Raw genomic sequence first — 8,703 nt, 5'->3', positions numbered from 1 at the left:
TGGAAGCCTAAGTTGAAAGAGTTGACCGGATATTGACTCGTATGTAAATGAATCCGGAATGGAGTTTTGATGGTTCTGATAGCTCCGTATGGTGATTTTGGACCTAGTAGTGTGTCCAGATATTAATTTGGAGGTCCGTAGATGATTTTGGCTTGAATTGGCGAAAGTTGGAAAAGTTGAAGTTTGGAGAGTTGAGAAGTTTAACCTGGAGTTGACTTTGTGGTTACCGGGCACGGATTTTGGTTTTGGAAGTTGGAATAGGTCTGTTGTGTCATTTATGAATTGTGTGCAAAATTTGAGGTTAATCGGAATTGGTTTGGTATGTTTCGGCATTAGTTTTGGAAGTTAGAAGTTCATAAGTTCATTAGGCTTGAATCGATGCGCGATTCGTAGTTTTGGTATTGTGTGATGTAATTTGACGCTTTGAGAGAGTTCGTATGATGTTTTAGGACTTGTTGGTATGTTTGGTTGAGGTCCCAGGGGCCTTGGGTGTGATTCAGATCAAGTTCGGCGCATTTTGAACTTGGAGGAACTGTAGAAATTCTGATGTCTGGTTTACTTGTTTGCGTTCGCGGAGGGTATTTGGGAGGCAGGTGAAGTTTGTTCTTCGCGTTCACGAAGATATAGGGAGTTTGTTCTTCGCGATTGCGAGGAGGTGATTGCGTTCGCGTAGAAGGATGAGGCAGGTGGGGCACCAGACTTATAAGCCTTCGCGTTTGCAGATGACGGGTTGTGTTCGCGTAGGCGTTGGTTCAGTATTCATCGCATTCGCGTAAGAGGAATTTTGACAACTGGGTATTTTGTGCTTTGCGAATGCGAGGCACGTTCCGCGTTCGCTAAGAAGGTCATCTGGGCAGCAGTCATTAAATTTCAAAATCGAGGGTTGAACCCATTTTTCATATTTTGAGCTAGAGACCTCGGATTTAGGCGATTCTTGAAGGGATTTTCTAGGAGTTGATTGGAGTAAGTAATACTAACTCAGATTTGGCTGCTATACATGAATCTATCATTATTTTTACGGAAAAGGGCCTAAAATGCCCATTTACTATATGAAAAAGGACATGCTAGCCCTCCGTTAAAAGTTGGTCTCTATTCTGCCCTTGCCGTCAACAAATGGGCTCGTATATGCCCTTCATCACTAACGGGAGACACATAAAGCCACGTGGAATATATGTGAGGGAAAGTTAGACCTAGTTCGAATTGTACAGGGGCATATATGAGTTAGTTATAGTCATTTCTCAAAAACTTCACAACTCCATATCAGTTTACTTAGACACCTATTTGACAACACCAAACTAATTATCACAGCAAATAAACTAAGTCATAGACACAAATATTCAAATAAACGGCAATGACTTCATTAAATCCTAGTAGCTCAAAGGGGTCGAATCATAACAAAAGACAATGTCGGAATGTTCTAGTAGCTCAAAGGGGTCGAATAGGAGGTGTCATTGCGGACTTGCTGCCAATTATTTCATGACATGGACTCCTTTAAATGCTGGGAGAAGGTTTTTCAAGTGCCCAAAGCATGAGGTAAGTAAATTTTTTGATGGGTTCTTTTAATTATTGCGATTTGCTTGTAAATTTATTTTATTTATTTTTGATTTTCCTATTGGGAATGGCAAGATGAAGAGCTTCCTCCTAGAGTTTCAAATCTCATATGCAGTTTAAAGAAGGAAAATGAAGCTCTAATCCGTGAAAGAAATGCTCTCCAAAGGAAAACTTGATCTTGAGAATGTTATGATGCTCGTCGATGATGTAGGAATAAAAGCCTTGGAATTGGAAAGAAATGTTCTAATGAAGAAAGTGACCGATTTAGAGTACTCAGTTGTGCTTGATGCTAAATTACGGAAGAAGATGTAGATTTTCATGTGTGTGATATTGGGATGTTTTGTTATGTTCTTTGGATCAGTGGGAAATGATATGTAATGTTAGTGTTATTGTGGCTTAATTGTTGTCTTTTATTATATAATGAAGCATTATGTTTTTGTACAAGGATTTAATGAAGTCATTGCCGTTCATTTGTTGTGTCTGTGACTGAGTTTATTTCCTATGATAATTAGTTTGGTGTTGTCAAATAGATGTCTAAGTAAAATGATATGGAATTGTGAAGTGTTTGAGAAATGACTATTATAACTGACTCATATATGCCCCTGTACAATTCGAACTAGGTCTAACTTGCCCTCACATATATTCCACGTGCCTTTATGAGTTTTCCGTTAGTGATGAAGGGCATATACGAGCCCATTTGTTGACGTTAAGGGTAAAATATAGATCAACTTTTAATGGAGGGCAAGTATGTCCTATATCATACAGTAAAGGGGCATTTTAGGTCCTTTTCCGTTATTTTTTTCATTTAATTAGTGTTTTGGGTTAAAAAAATTAGGAAAAATTGTAAAAACTTCATAGGCTTTAATTTGAGGATTTGAAGGTCGAGTTGTGATCAAAATTGAGTAATTTTAGTATGGTTGGACTCGTGGTTGAATGGGCATTCGGATTTTATTAATTTTTTCGGATTTTGAGACGTGGGTCGGGTTGACTTTTTGTCTTTTGTTAAAGAATTTAGTTTTATCATATGGAATTGATTCATATAGCTTGTGTTGATTGTATCGAGTTGTTTGTAGTTAAATTCGAGTCGTTCGGAGGCCGATTTGCGAGGCAGAGGCTTGTTTGAGTAAAGATTTATACGGCTTGAGGTAAGTAACACTTCTAAACTTGGTTCTGAGAGTATGAATCTCTGAAATACGTGTTATGTGGTTGGTGTTGAGGCGACGCACATGTTAGGTGACATGCGTGTGTGCGTGCACCGTAGTAATTATGACCCGGTCGATTCTGTGGTACTGTATAGTCATCAAACCTTGTTGCTATTCATGTGATTCGTATGTGTTAGAGCAATTAAGCTGCAATCCATGTTAGAAATCATATTTAGGCTATACGCTTATTCGTTGAGACCCACTGAGGTCATTTCTACTGTTGAATTATTTGCTTAAATGGTGATTTTGTACTTAGTCACATCCATCATTTGCGTATCATATCTCATTCTCTGTTAATATTTATTGTTGTATCATATATCTCTGTTTGGGGTGATTGGCATGAGATTTGTGAGCCCGAGAGACTGGAGAGATTAATGACTAAGTTGGGGCCTGGGAGCCGTGTTGTGAGTGAGATTTGTGAATCGGGCTGCACACCACAACAAGCCTTCTTGGCTTTATATATATTATTATTATGGATCGGACTGCAGGCCCTATGGACTTTGTATATTGTTATGGGATCGGGTTGCACGTCGCAACATGCTATATTGGCTTTATATTAGTGCTTGGGCAGGATCCGCCCCTCCGAGTCTGACATACCAGCAGTGAGCGCAGGTACCGTACAATGCTGAGTGACTGAGTGTGATGAGTGAGAGTTGAGGCAGTCAGATTGAGTACTCTGAGAGTGAAAGTATATGAGGTTATCATTGTCATGCATTACATGTGACATGCACATTTGACATGTAGATTTTGAGATGTAACATTCCTCATATCAGTCATACTTGGCATATTTCATATGTGTTGGTTGAGCTTAAACTGTTAAACTTGAAAGCATGCCTATATTTCTGAACTATGTATAAACTGTTTATGAGTTTTTCCTGAGATATTACTGTCATTTTTCCGTCATATTTGTATGGTTATAAATCTGAATTTGGACTGTAATTATCTGAGCTCGTCACCGCTTTCAGTCCAAGGTTAGTTTTGTTATTTATTGAGTACATTGGGTCGGTTGTACTCATACTGCACTCTGTACTTTGTATGCAGATTCAGGTACTTCCGGGTACGGCAGTTGCTAGCTTTGGAGTTTTTTCTATTTGAGACTATTAAGGTAGTTGCCTTGGCGTCCGCATACTTCGACTCTCCTTCTTTTCCGTTTATTAGTACTGTTCTATCTTTCTAGACAGTGTTTTAGCAGTCAGACTATGTTATCATTTAGATACTCATGTACTCTGTGATACTCGGATTCTGAAGAAATTTTGTATTGAGTTACGGTATTTTCTTATCAGTTATTATGAAAATTTTCACTATTTAAGGTTGTTTCGGTATGTTTTAAAATTAAAGATGTGTGGTTATTTGTGAGTTGTCGGCTTGCCTCTGTCACGATGGGTAAGATTTTAGGTCGTGACATTATGACTAATAAAATTCTTACAAGTGTACAACATTTTATTAGTCATCTGATTTTCTTTTATCTAGGAATATTTGTATAAATAGACATTGTTTGTACAATGAACAGTCAATGAAGAAAACAGAAGATTATCTCAAATTATCTCTCTGAATTTCTACAGTAACCAGGTGATAGTCATTAATTACTTTCCTCCTCTTTTTTCCCCCATTTCAACTAATTAATTAACGTTGAATAATACATATTAGATTTTCGATTTTTTATCAAATTCATGCACTGTCTTCCCGCTCTGACAATTAGCATTGTAAGAATTTTGCTAACGGTAACATTGCCAGGAACAAATAATTAAGTTCTGAAACATCATTAAAATTCAATGTGTGTTGCTAGGTGGTGGGATATATATATATATATATATATATATATATATATATATATATATATATATATATATATATATATATATATATATATGAAGTGTTAGTGTTGCTTTATAATTGTAAAAACTAAAAAAAACAGGACATAGTATTTATAATATATTTTCATAGCACCAACATAATTTGAAGTTACTGGGCTCGAGATTCTAGCATTTTTATGTTACTGAGTTCTAAAATAAGAATTTGTACTTATTCAATGAATTTCTTAAGACAAATATAAGGTTTGAACTAAAACTAGTGAATTCGGCCTAACTCGTTACCGAAACTCTAGCTCTACGTTCCTGAGCACCAACAGGTGATCTTTTTAGCACACTCTAATAAAAGAATACTAACATAAAAATTGTCGAATGAAGAATCTTCTTGATAGGAGCAGTTTTCCTTATTGGGTCTGGACGAAATTTGTTGAACCAATAAATTTCTGCTATCAAATACCTAAAGTAAAAAAGAAAAAGGCCAACATAAAAGTTATATGAATATAACATAAATTACCTGTGTTCTCTCTAACGCATTTTATAAAAGTATCCATCACCATATAAGACCCGTGAACATTTAATTCAATGTATATGAATGTATTCACACACAAAAATTCGAAGATAAAGGTAGAGGTTGAATTTCTAATTGTTATCCTTAGGGTAAAAGGAGAAAAAAGGTTAGAAGAACCATATCTCTAGGTATCTAATATAAAAACTAAATAAAATACTGATACGGACAAACCACAGACAAATTAACACACAAACTATGTACTCCTAGTACAGTACTAGTACTAAATTTGTTTTTTTAAATTAGTATTGCAACAATTAATATATGGGGGAATATGTGAGTGTAGGGCCCTCTCACACAAGATTGTCAATTGTCCATATGCTTGTACATAGCATGTGCCTCTTGAGTTAGACCATTTCCTTTGTTGGACAGCAACTCAAAACAGAAGATTCCAAACGCAAAGGGGAAAAGAAGTCCACATGTCACAAAAGGAATAGCTGATTTGGATTTTAATTCAACAGCAGATCATGATCGCGTGAACATAGGTCGGGTTGATTCGCATTTTTTAATTATCAAATAAAATCAATGATGTCAGATTTTTAAATTTATAAATCAAACCAAACCAACAATGTCGGGTTTTTCAATTTTGATTTTTTTCGGATTTTTCGGATTTTTTCTCCGGTAAGTCTTCGTAGCATAAAATACGTAACTTGTGCTTCAAATGTTTCTTAAGTCCTATATAATGTGTTTTTCAATAAACTAATACAATAATATGAGATAAATCATAACATTATACTAAAATATTCAATAATAAAATTACATAAAGCAAATATTGCTAATTAATAAGTCATAATGAAAATTAACATAATCTAAAAATACTATATAGGTCATGCTAAAATAAGTATAGCTAATGAGTACTAATATTAATTACATAACTAAATACTAAAGAAAAAGATAAACTAAGTTATGCATTTTCATTATAAACCAATGTAAAACTAAAATAAATATCCAACACTATTGCCATTCCTAGTGTTGAATTTAATTTTTTTTGTTATTATTAGTATTGGTTTGGACTTTGTTTGAGTTACTACATTTATGGGCTATAAAATTTATTTACCATTCAAGAATGTTAAGTCTAAACTTAAAATAATACGTTAAACGATAAAACTGTGAAAAAGCTTAAGAAATATTTATAAATTACATTACAATAAATATTTGTATGTATAAAATATGTTTAAAAATTATATAAATATACTACCAGGTTGGTTTAGTTTCGGTTTGACTTTTTTAGTTAAAACCAAACTAAATCAAGTATGGTCGGGTTTTATTTTTCAATAGCAAACAACATCGGATTTTATTTTTCGGTTTGACTCGGATTATCGGTTTGGTGCGGTTTATCAATTTTCTTTATACACCCCGAATCGCCATAATCAGATGTCTCGATTCGAGCCATACGAATGGAAAACGTTTTAGTAGGAGATATATTCCTTTTAATGGGTCGTACACGGCACGAATATGAATTAGTCGGGACCTCCAATACAAATACCAAATACTAGATAAGAAACATCGTCTTCCTCTCGATATTGTTGTCCACTGAGCAGCGACAGCCAGTGGCGTGCCCACCATATGCCAATGGTAGTCAAGCACATACCTTTTGCCGGAATATTATAATGTATATACACGTTAAATACTACTTTATATGGTTATATATTATATTTTGAATACCCTAACACACCTGAGTGAGGCAGTCCAATAATTTAGGGCGTTCAAAGTGACGTGTTGTGCACGGGTCCAAAGTTCTGCCCATTTTGTTTGTCAAAACTAAACGGGAGACCACCATGTGTGGTCTATTTGATTCTTTTTTAATCTAAAATTTTTTCTAATAAAATAACTCTTAAAACTTAATATTTGTGTAGGAAAAAAATAACTAATCTTAAAAGTAATTCTTAATTAAAAGTTATTTCTTAAATAAATTTTATAATTTAAAAGTCTAGCTCTACAAAAATTTCTTCGACAAAAGCTCTCTACAAACTACAATTCCTCCCGACTCTCTCTTTCCTATGGTTTTATGCTTATTTTTATTAGTAAAATTTTTAATGTTGTCTTTTTGTTATTTTAATTTTGATTTATAAGATTATAGTTCTATTAATTTTTTTTTATTATTTAGCTAAATGCGTAGTTTGATTTAAAAATTTAGTACATCATTCATGGACAAAAAAAGTTATTGACTTGTTTAAAATTTGAACACCTTTGGCGTAATTCCTGGCTATGCTACTGCAAGTAGCTTTGGATCAAACTAGTATTTTAAAAGGTTTTTTGGGACTCACCTTGGGGCGAGGCACTATAAAAACGCCTTGGGACTCATGACGTGGGGCTTAGTTCTGTGAAGCTTACACCCTCAACTGCGCGCTCTAAACACGCTCGACGCTCAATGCTCGGGGCTCGCCAAAGAGTTTCTATGCAAATCATGTGTAGAATTTACTTAATAGAAATGTCAACTCTCAAAATTCTTTAATTTTTTTTTCATTGATAGGAATATAAAATTGTGAATAACCCAAATAATGAACCTTAGTATTGCATATTTACTAATTGGGAACATCTTGAGGGTGAATATCATTTGAATATTTCTTTTGAAAATAGATAACCAAAATTTATATCTTGACTTGCTAGATCTTCATGTCTTAGTTCTATATCTCTCAAAATTATCATACATTTATTATTTTTGCTATTTAAAAATAATTTTGTATTTACTCATGAAGAGCAACATTTTAAATTACATTATTAAAAAATTTATTAGGTATTTACTTTTAGGGAGATAAAATATGCAGTTTGATAATATGTTGTAAGAAATTATCTGTGATTTTATATTATCTGAAAGTTAAGACGTTATATTTGATTTATATTTCATAGTAACTTTAACAGTATTGCATTATTTATACTTGTAAAATATGCTAGATATTTTATTTTCTATGAGTTTCTTTAATGCTTTTTAGTTTTTTTGAACTTTTAATGAATTTTTTCTTTATATTTTTGTGTTATAATGATATATTATTAATTTTTACATTATAAAAAATTAAAGATCCGTGAGGCTTACGCCTCGCCTCATAGCAAGTAAAATGCTACGTCTCACGCCTCCGCCTTTTAAAATAATGGTTCAAACCATATGTTTGTCTTAAGAAATTCATTGAATATGTATAAATTATTAACATATTTAGAGTTTCCAAACTATAAGCTTCAAATATGGTTTAGCTTTTGCCGCTAAGGAGTGGGAGAAAGATATAGTTAGGGTTCCTTCCAGGCAGGGGCGGATTCACGGTGTAAATCGTGGTTCACGTGAACCCGTGGTCCTCCGACGATATCATATATATTATGTACATAATTTGTGAAAAATAAATTATTATTACTTGATGGCACCCATGGTCAAAAGAGGCAAAGTGGTTCACTGATTTTGGCCCCTTATTTCTTGCTAACTTTAGGTCATGGGATCGAATCCTTTCAAAATTATTGCTTTAGTTTCTTATTCTTAAGCCTTTCTTTTCCTTTTTTTTTTTTTTTACTGCAACACATCATTTTATTTTAATTTTTCTGAAGTATCAATGGTGCACCTATGTTCTCGAAATCCTGGATCCGCCTCTGC

Source organism: Nicotiana tomentosiformis, chromosome 11 (genome assembly GCF_000390325.3).
Source record: "Nicotiana tomentosiformis chromosome 11, ASM39032v3, whole genome shotgun sequence".
Taxonomy (NCBI): domain Eukaryota; kingdom Viridiplantae; phylum Streptophyta; class Magnoliopsida; order Solanales; family Solanaceae; genus Nicotiana; species Nicotiana tomentosiformis.
The sequence above is the reverse complement of the archived record's forward strand: the minus strand, read 5'-3'. Positions refer to the sequence as shown.